Consider the following 18,996-nt stretch of genomic DNA (forward strand, 5'->3'; position numbering starts at 1 on the left):
TCCGCAGGAAACACAGGTCTGTCTCTCTCCCTGACTCCCAGGCCGCCTGTCCCTGGGACCCAGATGTCCACCAAACCCCTTCCCCAGCAGAGGCGGAAGACCCACAGCATGTCGGGGAGGGAAGGACCAGAAGAAGCCTGCTCCTCCTCCCGTCCATTTTAGAGACGGGGAAACCAAGCCCTCCGGAGTCTCGGGGACTCGCCCAAATCACCCAGAACCGACAAAGGCGACCAGAACTGGAACTCAGGTGTCCCCTCTCCGGGTCCTCAGCTCCTTCCCAGAAAGAGGCGCGGGAAGGCTGGTGGTAACAGCTCAGGGGCCTGGCGGCGAGGGTGCCAGAGGGCGCCGGGAGGCGGCCTGGGCCGAATCCGGCCTCTTCCCTTTCTGGGCCACACTTCCTGCAGAGGACCGGGGAGGCGGGGGAGTGGGCGCCGAGCTCGTCCCTCCCGGTGCCGCCTCCCCGCCTCTCCCACACCCGCAGGCCGGAGGCCAAGGGTTACGGAAGCGGAACCGGTGCTCAGCTCCGCTCCTGCCCCGAAATCCACCAGGCCTGGGGCCGGGTCAGGGCCTAGGCTGGGCGGAGAGCGCGCTAAAGCGCAGGGACGGACCGGGCCGGGACGGCTCCGAGGCCCGGCACCCAGCAAGAGGCGTGGCTAGGGACAGGGGCGCGACCCGAGCGGGCTTGGTGGGCGGGGCCAAGTCTGGGGGCGTGGCCGGGCGGGGGCGGGTCCGCAGGAAACTTGAGCGCCAGCCCCGGCCGCACGCCCCGCCCCCGGCCTCCGCCTCCGGGTCCCGCCTCCAAGTCCCTTCCTTCCCGGCGCTGGCTGGCGGGCCGCGGCGACTGCAGGCGGCGGACGGGCGGACCGGCGGACGGGCGGGCGTCTCCACCTCGCTCCCTCCCTCGCTGCCGGCTTCCTTTTGTTTTTCTGGGAGGAGATGAGCGCAGGGCCGGCGCGGAGGCTGCGGGCGCACGGAGGCCCGCGCTCCTAGCCACCCTCCCGGCCTCGGCGCGCTCGTCCCGGGCAGCGGCCCGCGCCCGCCCCAGCACCAGCTGCGCCGAACTTGGGCTCGGGAAGCCGGCGGACCGCGTCCTGCGCGGGAGCAGGTAGGGCAGCGGGGGGCTACCGGCTGCGGGCAGTGCGGGCGTGTGCACCGGCGTGAGCTGCGACCGGGCTCTCTGCGTGTGTGTGTGTGTGTGTGTGTGTGTCCGCGAGCGTGTGTGTTGGGGGTGCCTGTGTTTGCGTCGTGGAGTTGTGGGTGACCGCGGACGGTGGTGTATCCCTGGAACGGCGTGTCCTCGTGGGGATCCGTGTGTACAGTGGGTGTGCACATTTTGGGTTGCGTTTGTGGAATTGTGTGTCCGGGCGCAGTTGCTGGTGGGGACGGGTGCGGGGCGGGTGGCCGGTGTGAGCGGCTGCGCGTGGGGCGCGGGCAGCGGGGTGGGCGTGGGCAGTCCATCCCTGCGTGCGGAGCCCTCTGTCCCCCGCCGGCCGGCGCAGTGCGGAGCTCCAGGGGCCCCGGGGACAGCTGGCATCCGAAGGAGCTAGCGCGGGCCTCTGGGGCAGCGTGGGCTAGTCCCCTGGGGGGCCGGTCCGTGCGGCCCACGTGGGTGGCAGGTGCGCTCCGGCCAGGGGAGGGGACCGGCTCGGCGGCCATCTGCTCCCTCCCCACTAGGCCGAGGGGCGACGGACAGAGCCGTGCTCCCGAGTCAGGAGCCCCGGCCTCGCCGTGACTCGCACTGCGACCTGGGCCAGACCCGCCACCTTCTCCGGTAGAGGTTTGCTTCTCTAGCAAACGGGGACAGTTCCTCCCTTGGGGTCTGCCGTGACATTTCAGAGGAGAACGCACCAAAGATGGCTCTTGGTCCAGTGCTTGGCACATAGTAGGTGCTGAGTTAATTGAATTAGTATCAATTAGTGCTCTCTCTCTCTCTTTTTTTTTTAACCCTTTTTTTATTCTTTATCGCGGGTGGGGCTGTTGCATCCCCCACCCCCACCCATCACGCCCCTAACTTAACTGCGAAGCACCGAGATTCGAGAAAGTTTAGGCTGACGGCTGCGCTGCCTGCTCGCCGCACCTCCCTGGCGCCGCCGCCTAGGGCGTGCAGCAGGGAAGGCTCCGGCGCCCGAGCTGGGGGTCCCTCTCCTGGCCAACTGCGGCGGCTGCTGAATGAGTCGGGAGCCTTTTTGTTCAACAAGTGCCTAGTCCCCGGGGCTTGCGGCTCACAGAATCAGGGCGTGAAAGTGGCGCTCCCCGCAGAGACGGACCTCGGGCTCCCAGGGCATCCTGGCCGGGCCTGGTCAAGCTGAACGCCATCCCCTTGACTCCCGGCCGATACCGAGTCCTCCTAGAGGAGGGTGTTTGCCAGACCGCAAGTCCTGCCTGGGGCCTCGGCGTCGGACCCTCCTGCCCTACCCCCTTCCACCCAAGGGTGGTTCTGTTGATCAGCCTTAGGCAGGAGCCCAGGGGTCCGGGGGATCCTTCCTCCTAGTCCTACACCTTAATTTTTAAAATATTTAGTTCGAAGCCTACTACTACGTAACACTGAACTGCAGTGAACGCGCACACCCTGGAACCACGATTTGCTCTCAGGGAGAGTCCTGCCGACTGCAGCATCGCACTTGCTAGACCCAGCAGGGCCAGGTGGCCCGGGCTGGCCTGCTGCCTTCTGCCAGAGCTGGTGATTCCTTCCCTCCATCGCTGTGGTTTCTTTTTTTCTCTCAGGACCCTTCCCAGTCGGAAAAACAAATAAGCTTTTGAGAAGGGAGTTGCGGAGGGCATGGTGCATGGTTTTCTCAAAATGGAACATGGGCCTGGAAGGGGCATGGGGGGGGCGTGGGGCTGAGCAGCGGGGCTGTGCCTAGGGATGGGATGTGTCTCCCGGGGTCACCTGCCCCCCGTGGGTGTGCTCAGGAAAGCTGGAATCCTTTGCAGGATTTTATGACACAGGAGCAGAAAGCTCTTGCTTGGTCTGTCTTCTGCCGGCCCCAAAAGCTGAGGTCTCGGCGGTGACGGCAGGCCGGAGGACCTGGAGGAGCCAAGTGTTCATCTGATTGGGTGTGAGGGGCACAGTTAGAATGCAATCTGCTTTTTTTCTGTTGCAGAAAATGATTTTATAACCTAGAGGAGAAAAGGGCTTTTCATCTGAATCCTACTGTCTTCCCCATAATCAGATTGAGTAATAATGGAGGAAAAAAAAAATCAGGCTGGCTTTCTTAGCTCAGAAGACAGACCAAAAGCTGGGCTGTTTGTTGTTGGGGTTGTTGTTTTGTATTTTCCTGCTTAAAACCAGCCCTTTGTCTCAAGCAAACCAGTGCTTCGGCCCTAGATCTATTTCTGTTTCACTTTTGAGAGTGCCTCTAATTACTGAGCTCTTGAGGTTTTGTTGGATACTGTGCTGGAGGGAAGGCCCGGGGGCTCTGCCTCCCGCCTGCCTGCCTTCGGATGTGCTGACTTTTAGCCTTGCCTGCTCCCTTCGGGTCCTACTTGGATGCTTTCCGCAAGGTGAAAAATAGATGTCAACGTGTGATAATAATTTGGGACACCTGGCATTGGCCATCAGATGCCTGGAAGCGCAGACTTGTGGAGAAACAACAGGTCAGACCCCCAGAAGAACAGAGATTTGCCCAAACCTGAGCTGGTGATCCGTTCATTTCCAATAAGCCCTCTAGAGGGAAACTCTAAGAGATAGAAAGGAGCTCAGACTAATGCCTTCAGAATTTTATCTTAATGCCTCTTTCTGGCCACTGGGCTGTGCAGAATTAGAAATACAAGCTGTTGAGGGACAAGGAGTGGCCTTGCCTTAGTGCACAGTCCCCATGGGGGCCTCCTCCTTCCTGAGCTCAGTCTCTACCTGGAGCTGCTCTGGAGTTTCATCCTGGTAAAGCAGTAGTGCTGTCTTTTGGGGAGGGGGTCCAGGGGGCTGAGGGGCTTGATCCACTGCCTTATTTGGCTCCATGTGCACACTTACTTGTAAGACTTGCTTTTTCCTGGGGCGCCCGGGTGGCTCAGTGGGTTAACCCTCTGCCTTCGGCTCAGGTCATGATCTCAGGGTCCTGGGATCGAGCCCCGCATGGGGCTCTCTGCTCAGCAGGGAGCCTGCCCCCCCCCCCCCGCCTGCCTCTCTGCCTACTTGTGATCTCTCTCTCTTTCTGTCAAATAAATAAATAAAATATTAAAAAAAAAAAAAAAAGACTTGCTTTTTCCCATAGAATACCCTATTGAACGTTTGTGTATCAGGCAGTCTGTCTCCCCCTTACGCCTGTGGTCCTTCCCCCTGTCCCAACTTATCCTGGGACCTTGTATGACCACTTGCAAGTGACAAAGCGCCTAGGTCACTTGGGGACTGGTGTTAATCCGGGATACTATTAAGGAGCCCCACAGTTTTTTGGCACTACGGGGTAAGCTGTTTGGCAGCTGACATTTCATCTATATCAGGATCAGGTTTGTGTTAGAACTGAGTGTGCCAGCAAGCCCTAAACCAAGCTTGTTTGTGAGGGGACAGTCTTTCGAATTTGTTATTCGGCCAGCCTGGGATCAATGGGGGATTAGGTGTGTTTTGCTAGTGTGTCAGTCCCGGATGTCATTGTGTTTGTGGAAGGAGGGCGCTTACCAACCAACCTTAATTGTGCTCTGTCTACCTTGGGATTCACCATTCTCCTGCAGTCTCATTGGATTTCTCGGGTGTTTTCCCCGCCCACACGTAAGGCTGTGCATCTCACGTGGCTCCTGTCCTCTTCCCTTTGGATCGAGTTCCTAATCAAGGGATGGCAGGTAGTGGTATATGGAGAGAGCAGAACAGGCTTAGGGGCTGTCCCGGTAACTCTTGCCCCATGAGGGGGAGTGGGGAAATGTTTCTTTCAAATCACTTTCCACCCCCCACCCCCCCAAAAAAAGGTTGGGAGTCTAGTGGCACGGGTTTTAATGTAACTTCCGGTAATCAGTATGGTTCGACAGGTGAACGTTTCTTAGGCACTGATGAGCAAGGTGCAAGTCTAAAGAATTATTTTTTTTTTTATCATCAGGAAAGCACAGTAAATCCTTTAAGAGAGCCCTGCCTCGGCCATGTCCTTTCAAGTATAATTGAATTTCAGAGGCAAAGCTTCATATCTCTGCATTTATGAGGCATGACTAACTAAAGACACTTACGGAGAGATCCCAGGCTCTTCCTGGCGCAGTCCTCCCCTGCTGGCATCAGGTGGGCAAAGATGTCTTCTTGGGGCTCTTTAAATCTACCTGTTTTTTTGGGGCGCCTGGGTGGCTCAGTGGGTTAAGCCGCTGCCTTCGGCTCAGGTCATGATCTCAGAGTCCTGGGATCGAGTCCCGCATCGGGCTCTCTGCTCAGCGGAGAGCCTGCTTCCCTCTCTCTCTCTCTGCCTGCCTCTCCATCTACTTGTGATATCTCTCTGTCAAATAAATAAATAAAATCTTAAAAAAAAAAAAATCTACCTGTTTTTTTTTTTTTTTTTAAAGATTTTATTTATTTATTTGAGAGTGAGAGCAAGTGAGTGAGAAGGGAGCGCATGAGCAGGGGCGGGGAGCAGAGAGAGAGGAAGATACAGATGCCCCCGCTGAAGCAGGGAGCCCGCTTCGGGGCTCGATCTCAGGACCCTGAGATCATGACCCCTGAGCTGAAGGCAGATGCTTCACTGACTGAGCCGCCTGGGCGCCCCTTCATTTACCTTCATAAGCCAAGTGCACCCTGCCCTCCCCTGCTAATCCAGCAGCCGTGTTTTCCAGATATCTGTTGCTTTGAGCTCTTGAGGTGCCCCTCAGGTTGGCAGGAAGCCAGGAGACGGGTTGGGGTGCTGGCATCAGTCCCACCTGCCTCACTCGACGAGAAGTTTCTGAGGAGCAAGGGATGGGTCGGTGACCCTTGGCTAAGAAGCACTCAGGCTAGTTAAGTTTGTATTCCCGGGTAAGGCTGCTGTGATCTGCAGACAGGAAGAAGGCTTTGCGGGGTGTGCGGTTCCCGTGGGAGTCTCCCTCGATTGCCTCAGGACCCTGATGCTTCCTTCCAGCTGGAAGCTTCCTTTGCTCTGTGCCTCTTTCGGCCACGGAGGGGTCCCTTCGGCAGCGTTCTATGAGCTCTCCTCTCACCTGGGCTCACGTCTGTGCGCTGGCAGGTGAGCAGACCTGAGCTCTTCCCACGCTCAGACCCAGCCCTGTGGTACACGCTCCGTGCTGCTCCACATCAAAGCAGAGCCCAGAACTTTCCTCCAACCCAGTCCCTCTGCCTGTTGTGGTGATTGCCTCTTGCCTACTTGTTCATTACAGCTAGAAATCTCAGGAGTGTTTCTGGGCTCTTTCCCCTTTTTTTCGTCCAGGAATCCTGAGATGGTCAGTCCTCTGAGGCCCGAGCCCTCCTCTCTGACCCCACGACTCCTGTCCCTACAGGGCTGAGCTTTCTCATCCCTTATCCTGGGGCCCTGCTTCCACCTAGGTCATTGCTGTCATCAGATCACTGTGGGAAACAGATTTTCTCATCTCACTCGACACTGTGGTCCCCCCCCCCCCCCCCCCCCCTCCCCCCCCCCCCCCGTTCATGCTCTTGCTCTGTAAGACACCTGCTGGGTGCCTTGCTTCAAGCCGAGACTTTGAAACCCAGACCCAGGCTTCCTCCCTGCCAGAGCCCAGCTTGGGCTTCGGGTTGGGGAGCGGGCCTGAGGAGCCCTCAGACCTTGACAAGAGCTCCAAGGAAGCACTTCCCCCTGGGCTGGGGGGTGGGAGGGGGGGAGGGGGGTGCTGGCTCCCAGCTGTGCTGGAAGGGGTGCAGGTGTCTGGGGGGAGGTGGGACCAGGAGGGTGAGCCTGGCGGGGTTGCCACAGCACCTGCCTTTCTTCTCTCCCACCCAGACTTCTTTATTGGCTAAACTCCTGCTCATCCTTGGGGAAAAAAAAATCTTTTTAACTAACAGCTTTATTGAGATACAGTTTATATACCGTGAAGTGTACCCATTTCAAATGTACAATCCAGTACTTTTCAGTAAATTTACAGAATTATGCAGCCGTCACCACAATCCAGTTTTAGAACCTTTGCATCACCCCAGAAAGCTCCCTCCTGCCCGTTTTCTGTCACTCTCTGTCCCCGCCCCCATCCCCAGGCAACCGCCAATGGGCTTTCTGTCTCTACATCTGCCTTTTCTTCCTCCCTCTCCGTTATAGATTTGGCTGCAGGGCCTTCTCCTTGAGGCTTTCCTGGAGTTTTCCATTGAGAATTGGTTGCTCCCCCTCAGGCAGATCAAAGGGGCTGGGTGCTCGCCCGCAGGTGGGCTGGCCAGCTCTGTGATGCCCTGACTTGGTCCTTCTGGCCCCTATCCCTCCCCTAGCGCAGCGCTGGGCCCCTGGACTGCTCCCAGGGCCTGTTGTCTGCTCTGCGCTCAGGTGAAGTTGCTCCCCCCCATTTCTTTTGTGGGCTCCCGAGTATCCAGCAGGGGGGTTCGGATTTAAAGTACAGAGTGAGGCAGAACGGGTCAACCCATTATTTATATATGTATGTATATATTTAAAAGATTTTATTTATTTATTTGACAGACAGAGATCACAAGTAGGCAGAGAGGCAGGCAGAGAGGGGGAAGCCGGCTCCCTGCTGAGCAGAGAGCCCGATGCAGGCCTCCATCCCAGGACCCTGAGATCATGACCTGAGCCGAAGGCAGAGGCTTAACCCACTGAGCCACCCAGGCACTCTAAACCCATTTTTTAAATGAGAAAATCTAGGATACCTGGAGCACACCAACTCACCCAAAACCTTGGGCAAGGAGAAGAACCAAGAATGAAGCCAGGTCAAGTTCTCTCCCACCCCTGTTTGGTAGCCAGGATCTGCCCTTCTGGGGCTTTTTCCAGAGTGATGTTCAGTTTCTCGTCAGGGTCTCCAAGCCATGGAAGTTCCTTGTAGGGCATGAGCGGTGCATGGCGCTTCTCCATTTGCCCCAGTACTTGGCTGACAGCTGATGGGGTAGCAGTGATGTAAGCGTGCGTGGGCGCAGGGAGGTCTCCCGGGAGGTAGACAGACAGGGGCCCTGGGAGGGGAGGGCGCTTGCCTGGGTTGTGCGTTTCAGAAGAACTTCCCTTCTTGGGTTCTTTTTGTTCTTCAAGGAAAAGCAGAAGAGAAGACCCATTTTGCAGATTGCAAATTGAGTCACAGAAATGTACAGACAGGTAGATCTGGGTCGGGGTGTATAGGCCACTGGGTCCCCAATGGTCTCTCTTCACTGTTAACTAACAAAATAAAAAAAAAAAAAAAAAAAAAAAAAAAAACAAAAAAAAGCCCTCCAGTAGGGGTAACAAACAAAACTAAACAGAAAGCACAAATGGTGTCTCTCTCCCACTGAGGCAGAGAACTTTCTCGGTAGACAGCAAGAGTGTCTTATGTCTTTCGGAAGATGGCGGATGTTGGGGTCCGGCAGGCCTGGGTTTGAGTCAGGCTCTGTTCCTCTTCTGGGTGACACTTTCTGAGCCTGTTCATGAAGGGATTCTGGGGCCACGTTAGACTGCACGTGGACGTGGATGTAGAGTTGTTGTGGAGGAGTCATCAACTGGTCACGTACATGTCTGTGGTTAAGTGGCGGCCATTATTGCTATTTAACGTTCCCGGAAGGCGTTCCTCCTCTGCCACGAAGGTTTTCTTCTCATATTCGGTTTATTAGGCACCTTTTGACCCAGGCTGTAGGAGCAAAGCAGTTGTTGGGAGAGCCTGTGCGTGTGTGTGAAGGCCTCCGGCAGGGAGCTGGTGCGGGCCATGATTTGGAGGTCAGGGAGCTGCCATCTTGGATTGCCCGGCTCATGTCTTCTCAGAAGGTTTTCTGGGGGTCTCTGACACAGCCGTGGTGTACTTGGAGGGCTGCCCAAAGCGATCTGGGCGAGGTCATTCTGCAGATCTAGGTAGGTTGTTCCTCAGACCCAGGGAGGCCCTGATCTCTTGATCCCCTGCCTCCAAGAGTGGTTGGAACCATTTTTTGGGTTGGCTTGCGAGCGTGCTAGTGTGCTTGGAGACTCTTGGGAACACCGGCAGCGTTTCGATTCTCTGTGGCTGTGTGTCTGGATCACAGCACGTTTATTCCCCCTCCAGCAGCAAAATGCTCAAGTCCCTGCTTCCTTCCTGTGCATTTAACAGACGTTTCCAGAAAATAGAATTGACGACAGCTCCCCACCCTTCCCTGTCACTCCCATCCTTTCCCTTTGCCGTGCTGCAATCCATTTTTGGAGGGAAGCGAGAACCTCTCAAAATCAATCATCTGGGTTTAAAAACAAATCATTTCCAACATCGTATGATTTTCCGTATTTACATGTGGGGCTGGGGAGTCACTCCTGCCAGAGTGAGTGTAGGATGTCTAGAAAAGCCTGTGCCCCAACCGTGGGCCCAAGGCAGGGCTGTGGGTGGGCAGGACTGGTGGCTCGCTCTCTTGCTCGCTCTCTCTCAGCCCTCTCCAAAGCGTGGGGCGGCAGTCGCAGGAATAAGCCTTTATTAAAAATCCTCAGTCATGCAGTGCCAATCCCATGCTTGGTGACGCAGCCTGGACAGTCTGGCTCGGCTTCCAAGGGTGGGAGACGAAATCTGTTGGCTGCTTTGCCTTCTTTGGGTGTCTTTCTTGTAAGTACGGGAAGGTAGGAAGAGGCCTGGGACAGGTATTGAGGCTCGGCTTTCCTTCGCGCTGCACCTTTGGCTCTTAGGGCCTATTCTTATTCTTATAACACACTCTGGGGTGTGTTTGTCCCTCCTCTTTATCTCTGAAGGTGGGATAAAGAATTGCCGCTTTTATTAGCTTATGTTCTTGGTGATATGCTATTATCTGCCCTCAAAACAAATGGCCTGGCTGATTGTTTTCAGAGCTGGCTGTGAGGAGAAAGCTCATGCATTTGGGAGTGATTTTTGCTGTCGTTGGAGGAAGTAGGGGGAGGGGGTTTGTAGCACAGGTGAGGAATTCCAGGTCCTCTCGGCCAGGGCCCCCCAAGCAGTGTGAAGATCTCACTGTGGCTCATTTCCCCTTCCCCTGTGCTTTGTTCCGGGCTACATGCTGGCTTCCCAGCATACCGTGTTATCAGTCTCACCATCACTATCCCGTCATCACTGTCATCACCATCCTTCTCCCCTCCTCCTCACCGTCATCACCACCGTCACCGGCACCTTCCTCATCCCCACCATCCCCCTCTCCACCACCATCACTGTCCTCTTCCTTCTCACCATCACTACCATCATCACCATCATCATTCTCTTTCTTCTCATCACCATCATCACCATCACCTTCCTCCTCCTTCCCTCCTCCTCACCATCATCATCCCATCGTCATCACCACCATCACCACCATCACCACCATCACCATCATCACCATCATCACCATCATCATTCTCTTCTTCCTCCTCATCACTGTCATCACCATTAACACCACCATCACCATCATCATCACCGCCATCACCATCGTCACCATCATTACCACCATCACCATCCTCATTCTCTTCCTCCTCATCGCTGCCATCACCACCATCACTATCATTACCATCACCTTCCTCCTCTTCATCACTACCATCATTACCACCATTACCATCACCACCGTCATCACCATCACTATCACCACCATCGTCATTGCCATAACCATCATCATCCTCCTTATCATAATCATCCTCCTTATCATAATCATCACTGTCACCGTTACCACCATCACTGTCATCATCATCGCTGTCGTCATCATCACCTTCACCACCGCCATCAACACCTCATCCAGTCTCCACATTCCTTCCTCATGTTTGGGTCACTGCTTCATAGAGCCCATTTCTGTTGAGTGAGCTGTTCTTTGTCGACAGGTTGTGTGGGGACACCTACTGTTAGGAGGGTCATGAGGAGAGTTAGTACGAGTTAGAACCCAAATGGGTGGGTGATGGAATGTTACTCTAACAAAGGCTTCACAAGACTCATTGATCTGGAATATTCTTGGAAAAATCCCACCTGTGATGGTTAATTTTATGTGTCAATTTGACTTGGCTAACGGATGCCCAGATAACTGGTAAAACTGTATTTCTGGGTATGTCTGTGAGGATGTTTCTGGTAGAGATAAGCATTTGTGGCACGCCTGGGTGGCTCAGTGGGTTAAAGCCTCTGCCTTCAGCTCAGGTCATGATCCCAGCATCCCAGCAGGGAGCCTGCTTCTCCCTCTTCCTCTGCCACCACTCTGTCTGCCTGTGCTCGCTTGCTCTCCCTCTCTCTCTCTGATTAAAAAAAAAAAAAAAAAAAAAGAGATAAGCATTTGAATTGGTAGATTGAATAAGGGAGACCCCCTTCCACAGTGTGTGCAGGCATCATTCAATCCCCTGAGGGCCTGAATACAACAAAAATGAGGGGGAAGGTGGAATTCACTTTGCTTGAGCTGGAGTGTCCGTCTTCCCTTGTCCTTGGAGATCGGAGCTCCTGGTTCTCCGGCATTTGGACTCGGACTGACACTTAGACCATCAGCTCCTTTGATTCTCGGGCCTTTGGAGTTGGACTGAATAACACCAGCTTTCCTGGGTTTCTAGCTTGCAGTTGGGAGGTTGTGGGACTCTTAAGCCTCCAAAGTCACATGAGCCAATTCCAGTTAAGTCTCCTTGACTGAGAAATCACCTGCCTGCAGGCCCAGGAGAGACCCAGTGGTTCCTAGTCTGTTCAGCTCCACGTGGCCCTTCCAGGGAGGATAAATTTGGCCCCTGTTGTATTGTGTAGGCCCTTTGCTGGCCCTCTTCACCAGTGCTGGTTGGAACCTCACCTCCCTGGTTGTGCACTGTGCTTGTCTGCCTCTCCTAGGGCAGTGGGCCTCTTTGCATGTAGGACCTTGTGGATTTCTCCTCCCTGGCCCCCCATTCCTGGCACAGAACCTGGAACACAGTGGATGCCCGGATGTGTGCCTAAACCACGGCTCCCTTCCCTCAGTGGGGAGTTGAAGTATTTAACCTCAACGCCTTTGCCAAAAGGGCCTGCTTTGCAGGCTGGATGTGTGATCGGCAGGGCAGCACTATTTTCTGTGCTCATCACTGATGGCAAGTGTTTTTCCCATTCGCTAAAATTGCAGCACCGCGGTGTAGAAGCCATCAGGGTTTTCTGGGCTGGCGGAGCGAGCCCCATCTGATTGTCGATGTCTGGCTTTAACTTGGCATGAGTGGTTTTTCCTCTCTAGATCGCAGTTTTTTGGTTTGTCGAATGGAGCTTGGGACTAGGTAGTCTCTGCATTCTCTATCAGCTCTACAGTTCAGGAAAAATGTTCAAAAATGTAAATTTGGGGGGCACCTGGCTGGCTCAGTCCACGGAACATGCAACTCTTGATCTCAGGGTTGTGGGTTGTGACTTCGAGCCCCACGTTGGGTGTGGAGATTACGTAAAAATAAAATCCTTTTTTCTATAAAGACTTTATTCACTTGAGGGGGAGAAAGATAGTACGAGCAGGGGGCAGTGGGAGAGGGAGAAGAAGACTCCCCACTGAGCAGGGAGCCCAGTGTTGGGCCCGATCTCAAGACCTAGAGATCATGGCCTGAGCTGAAGGTAGACGCTTAACCAACTGAGCCACTCAGGCGCCACTTAAAAATAAAATCTTAAAAAAAAAATGTAAACTTGAGTTATGGGGCACACCCAACATAAGCATGGAGAGAATTTTCCTAGCTCAACTGACTGCAAAAAAAAAGAACGTTCTAGAAAGCACAGACACCTTAGTAAGTGCTATTTCATGGGCTGGCACCTTGATTCAGAAGAAGCTGGTCCTGTAGAGGGACAAGCCTGTGGCGCACAGATGAGAAGGAAGGGGAAGGGTCAGAGGATACTGAACTTGGGGAGGTGACCTCTGTATGTTTCATCTACCCCTCCGTCATTCAGCATGTTCCTATAACTTCCTGTCCCAGGCCGGTGCTGTATATGAACGAAGAGGATGGGCTCATGGTACAAAGGTGGTGAGCAACGTTGGTGGGAGCACAGAAGCCTGGCGGTGGAGCCGCCAAGTTCTCAGGCCCTAGATCTGGTGCCTGATTCAGGAGCTCTTGACTATCCCTTTAAGAGGACACACCCAGGGAAAACCAGTGCAGAAGATAGAGCCCTCCTTTTTGTAATGGTGCAACTCTCTTCTTGCTGGGAGGCCCTCACTGCTGATATCACCAAACTGGTAGACTCAGCTTTCTGTTTTGATTAACCATGACTCAGGGAGAATTAGGGAGTATTATAGAAGACAAGGAATTATGTTATTCTTGGACAAAAGCGTACGTTAACACAAACTCCTGAATTAATTGAGCTAATTTAATTACTGAGAATTCTTTGAGGGGCACCTGGGCGGCTCAGTGGGCTAAACAGCCAACTGTCGGTTTTGGCTCAGGTCAGTCAGGGTCATGAGATCGAGTTCTGTGTTGGGCTCTGTGTTCAGGCCAGAGTCTGTTCAGGAGTGTCTTCTCTCTCTCCGCCCTTCTCCCTGTGCTCTCCCCAACCCCATACATAAACAAACAAACAAACAAATAAATAAAATCTCAAAAAATAATTCTTTGAAATGAGCACATTTATGGTTATAGGCTGCTAGGTTTTTGCTAAAGGGGTTAAAAACAAGCAATTTAGGCATTTCAATATATACAGGGCTGGGGAGCAAGGTATAGAACTATAGGGACAGTTTCATTCCAGTTATGTTTATGAGGGGAAAAAAAAAAAGAGAAAACAGGAGAAGGGCATACACCGAACTTTCAGCAGTGGTTGAGGCTGATGGGATCATGAGTGGTTTCTCTTCCCGGCCTTTTCGTATTCCTCTACACTCTGAATTTTCACCAATAGCTGTGTATTACTCTTGCAACTAGAAGGGAAAAAAGGTTTTAAAAGGAACCCCAAGGACACATTCCTCTGATAACCTTGTTTACCCTGTTATTTGCTTAGCAAACTTTCTTTTTATAGTCAGACTGTCTGGAACCCAGGAATTCCATAGTTGTGATGACTTGAATTAATGGAAATTTATCGTGATGCATCATTAGAATTTGCTAATCTCATCTAAGTTCGATGCGGAGTAACTTTATTAACTGGGTATGAAGAAGAATGTTGTGAGCCTTCTTAGAAATTCACCATTTCAACATGGCAACGGGTAGAGTTTGTTTAAGGTCGAGAATATGCTGCTTCTTTTTTACTTGCTCGAATTTGGGGGTTCCCTCTCTTTCTTGATCTGGAAGAGCCTTTGTGGCTCCCACGGGGTCTGTCCAGAGTGTTTGAATGAGGTGGTCGGTGTCCTCACCCCGCCCGTGGCTGGTCTCGGCTCAAGGGATGATCTCCTTGCTGTTTGTCGGTTAGGCTGCTGTTCAGCTCCCTTTTTGAAAATAACTTTTTCTGTTCCCCATCCTTGACCTCCCTGGCTTCATGCCCGCCCGAGAGCAGAGCCGCTGGTCTTCATCCTCTTCCAGTTGGAGGCGAGTCTTCCCCGCTCCCTGTGCTGCTCGGGCCTCGGACCTTGTGTTGACTTGGGTTGGTATTGGGTTGACATTGGGTTGACCGTCTTTCCTTACTGGCTGGGGAGCAGGACCCCCGCAGCCTTTGTTAGGGCCTTGCCTGACTTTTGGTGGCATTGTTCCAGATGCTTCTTAGGCTGCTTTTTTTTTTTTTTTTTTTCAGAGGTTCATCTGCCTGAGTCCAGGATACTGAGTCAGCAGTGGGAGGTTGTGAAGTTGAGGCCAGTCATCAGAGGACTTGGCCAACATGAGGGATACATTTCAGGGTGAATGAGGGAGAGATCCTGGTGGCTGGCCATATAATGTGAAATACCAGATGTTGCCTCTGCTCCTAGCTCAGAGTCTGCCTATAGTTTAGTTCCCTGGATTTGAAATTTAAAAAAAAAAAAAAAAATCACAACTCTATGGTCTGAGGTCCATATTTCTGATCCTGAGCTAGAAAATAGTTGTCAGCAAAATTCCGTACACATCGGGTAGACTATGTCAGGATCTTAACCATAAGGAACCCATATTTTTTAAAAAAATTAGTCTGGCTACAGTGTTCAGAAATTATTATTTTTGAAAGCTGGGTCCTCAGTTTATTGTAGGATTCCACATGGAGGCAGGAAGGAAGCCCTCCAAATCACTGGAAACAGGTAGGTTACCATGGAGACTGGGCGTGTCCCTGTGGTTTCCCAGTTGTCCTGGAAAAGGAGCAAGCCTGACTTCTCTTTCTGAAATTATGTGAAGGGTCATACGTTTTGTGGACTTCGACAGTGATTTCTGACGTGATTTTGCCCTCCTTTCTGTTTGTCTAATTGTTAATGCTGTGTGCCCCTGCCTTTCCTGCCAGAAACACTAAAAAAACAAAAAACAAAAAACAAGGGAACACCTACTGGAAACATCAACCAGAACAAAATCTTTTAATAAAGCTAGGGATGCTCTCTTTAGCGCCAACGATGATTACTCTACAGTTCGGCAAATTAGTTCTACTCTTTTGTCTTGTGCGCCGGGCTGGGCTCTGGGCCCTGGGGACCAACAGTGAGCACGATATTGGGGGCCCTGCCCTTGCCAGGCTGGTGTTGTGGTTGTGACCCATAAGGACACAGCGTGAAGCCAGGAGGGGTCCAGCGTGAAGCCAAGGAGGGGCCCTGGGCCGATGGGCAGCAGCTCCCACCAGCAGCCGCGGAGCCACAGCCAGCCTCCCACAGCAGCAGCGGCTGCAGGCTCGTGGCGGGCCTCGCTGCCTCCCTCTCCCTCTCCCTCTCTCTCTCCTGCCGAATGCTTCCTTCCGCAGAGAAGGCATGTCCTCTTTGTCCTGCCTGCTGCACGTTTGTAGTAAGCAAGGACCGGTGCCACCTCAGCACTGGGTGGCCTGTTTTGCACAAGCTTGTTGACTGGCGGGGACCTCGAGTGGGCTTGTCATAGCCTACAGAGGCTGCCGGTAGGCACCGGGCAGAGCTGGTGGCCACACTGGGTGTCGGGGACATTGAGGAAGCGGCAGACTCCAGCCTCTGCGCACCTCGTGCTTAGACCAGCGGTCATGGCCACAGAGGATGCTGTCAATCTGAATGAGAAAACCACCCTTAGGCTCCCAGGGTCCCGGGCCCCCCGAGGAGACTTCCTGCCTCATCAAGCTGCAGAGGGGGACCCCAGACTAGAGCTGTCTCTTCTTGTTTTGTTTTTTTTTTAAAGTAGGCTCTGCGCCCACCATGGATCCCAATCTGGGGCTTGAACTCACAACCCTGAGATCCAGACCTGAGCTGAAATCAAGAGTTGGGTGCTTAATGGACCGAGCCACCCGGGTTGGGGAGTGGCGCTAAAGATGTCTCTTCTTGACGCTGGACTGACTTCTGTTCTAAGGGACAGTGAAGAGACTGTTCTTTTCCAAAGGAGAAAAGGCACCTGTGTGGACTCAGTCCCTATCTTGCTCCCCTTTTCAGGGTGTAAACAGCGCCCACTGTTGCTTCCCCAGGCAGGTCCCTTGGGTCTGCTGGAACACAGCCCCAGGAATCCCTTTCTTCATCTGATGTGGGAATGATAAAACCCTCCCTCCCCGGATTGTTGTAAGAAATCGCCGTTAGAACTCTTGTAAACTGTAAAGTGCTGTATTCGTGGAAAGACTGTTCCCATCATTGTCATCATTAATCTTTTTATATTCACGTCCTGTAGCCCCTGACCCATGGTGGTCTACCTTGGCAGGTCTGCCTTGCTGGGGCTTGATGCCCGCTCCCCTCCCCGGAATCCAAATTCGGAGTCTCCTGCCCTTTTTCTTCTCCCACTTGGGGTCCCCATTTCCCTCCTGCAAGGTGGCAGCCCGCAGCAGAGGCCCCGAGAACCGTGTTGTCCGAGACTCACAGAAGAAATGGGAATTTGTATCTGCTCACCTGTCCTCTGGGACTCTTGGATCTTCTCCATCTTTCTGAGTCTGCCAGGAGGGGGTCACTGGCTGAGTGTATGTCAGGCAGCAGGGAAACTTACTGGTCCGATTAAAAACACTTGTTCAAATACAGACAGTCAGGCTGGGCTCAGATCAGTGACGTGTTCAGCAAGCAGGGCATTCCCCATCTGGGTCCTTGGTTCTTGGGTTATGGGGAAAGAGAACATTCACCTTGACTCTCATCCTTTGAGGAGAGGATGCCTCCCCCCACAACCTGGTGAGCCCCCCACACGTCCTTCAGGAAGCTTCAAGAAGCTATGCCTTTTCACCTGCCTGCACCCTGCGCCCTGTATTTTACTGTCATTATCAGAGCATCTTTTAGAGGGAGTGGCATGAAAAAGTAAGTCTTTCTTCCCAGCACGCAGAGTCCCCTGGGGAGTGGAGACCAAATGTGTTCCCTGTTAGGCCGCGCGCTGGGGCTGTTACTCCCCTTGCCACGGAGGTGGATGTTCAGTGACATTGGCGGGATAGGACTGGGGCAGCTCCAGATGAAGGCTCCCGGGTGAGCCCCTCACAGCTTCCCCCTTATACTTCCCCCTAGAAAGGCACCCCTGTCTCCGGACTCGAACCACACCTCGCTCAGGATGAAAACAGTAAAATCTCGAGTAACCAGCACCGTCCCGAATGGCCCTTGATCACGGGCCTTGAGAATTAGCCCTCATTCATTCATTCATTCGACACACAGTCACCCCCAGTGCCTGCTCTCTGGCTGGAGGGAGGTGTCCTGGGGAGGAAGATACCTCTTGGAGCTCCTCTTGGAACTCACCTGTGCTTCCATTGTCCACACGCCTTGAACAGACACAGAAAGCATTCGAATCCGATTTCCCTCTCAGTGTGATGCCAGGATTGTCTAAAGGATGAACTCCAACCTGGGGCAGGCCCTACTGTCTTCTCAGGAAAAAAATGGAGACTGAAGCAAAAACCTACTTGAAAGTCAGCGAAGAATTTTTCCAAACACGAAAACGCTAAATTATTAGCTTTCTTCGGTCCGCCTAGGAAAAACTCCCTCGCTCTTGTTGTTATTAACAGGGCCAAGCCCAGAGGTTTAGTTATGTAAAAGCCAATTAAAATAAATTAAATGCAAATACTGTTTCATTGTAATGTCAATTTTGGGAACTGGATCAATCAAAGGTTGTGGAAATGCCAAAGTTGTTAAGACTTTGGTTGCCATGACAACGGCTCTCTGTCATGAGTGGTCGGTTCCTGGGGAATTCTTGGGGTGGGGGGATCTGGCTCTTGGGGTGACTGCGTCTCTGGGGGCAGGGGTGGAACTCTCTGGAGGGAGGTCCCAGTCCAGCCAGGCCACCTGTGTCATGACCTTTTGGGGAAGCCAGAATTAAGAGTGCCCAGGGCAGGTGAAGGAGCTGCCCCTGGTCCCGCTTTGTCTGTCTGCCCTGCCCTTTGGTGAAGGTGCTGTTCTTTGTCATCTTGGCTCCCGGCTAGCAGGGACCTTACCTGCCCTGTCGCTCCATTCCGGGTGGGGGTGGGGAGTGTCGGCGGGGGGGGGGGGGGTGGGGGGTGTTGTTCGGATGGCACCCACCTGCTGCCATCATCACACCTTCTCAGGGCTTTCAGTTCACAGACAAGGCTCTCCAGGCTTCATTTCATTTTGCTCCGGAGCCCCAGCCTCTGGGGCCATAGTTATTTTACAGGAGAGGGACTTAACTGATGTTGGGATTCAGAGCGCGACTTGCCCAAGGTCTCAGGGCCCTAAGATAGCCGTGCCAGGATGGCCGTGGGCTCCTGAGTGCTGGGCAGAGATGGCGCTGTGTCCCACAGAGGCCCTGGGGACCCACGCTTCGAGCCTTTCCCTGCACCTGCTTCTGCAGAAGCCTGCTCAGAGCTGGTCCCCTCCTCCTCCAGACTCCAGCTGACCCGGCCTCTTGGTTCCTAACGCTGGGCCCAGAGCCGCCATGATGTCTCTTTGGGGTGTCCCTGCAAAGAAGCTTCCTAACACGTACATGCTTTTAGGATGTCAAAATCCCACAGCTGGTGCATATGAACCCTCTGCTCTCTTAGCGGGAGGAGGGCCCGGAAGCATCTGCCAGGTGCTAATTAGTGCCTCCGCGGGGCTGCGGTCCAGGGCCTTGTGGATGAGACCCCACGGGCCTCTTTCCGCTCCCTGGAGGGGGCTGGCGATGGTTGGGAGATGCTGCC

At 53.6% G+C, this 18,996-nt stretch overlaps 1 protein-coding gene across 3 annotated transcripts in view; it reads left to right on the forward strand.

Annotated features, from left to right (window-relative positions):
• Nucleotides 1-834: 834 nt before the first annotated feature.
• Nucleotides 835-18,996, forward strand: part of HPCAL1 (hippocalcin like 1) — a 110,020-nt gene continuing 91,858 nt past the window's right edge. For 2 of the 3 annotated variants that reach the window (XM_059405147.1, XM_059405149.1), the window contains exon 1: nt 836-1,105. The gene's annotated coding sequence lies outside the window, so the exon portion shown is untranslated. Of the gene's footprint in view, nt 1,106-18,996 lie in introns of all 3 variants that reach the window. The other variant, XM_059405148.1, reaches the window with a different exon arrangement.

Source organism: Mustela nigripes, chromosome 7, assembly GCF_022355385.1.
Source record: "Mustela nigripes isolate SB6536 chromosome 7, MUSNIG.SB6536, whole genome shotgun sequence".
NCBI lineage: Eukaryota > Metazoa > Chordata > Mammalia > Carnivora > Mustelidae > Mustela > Mustela nigripes.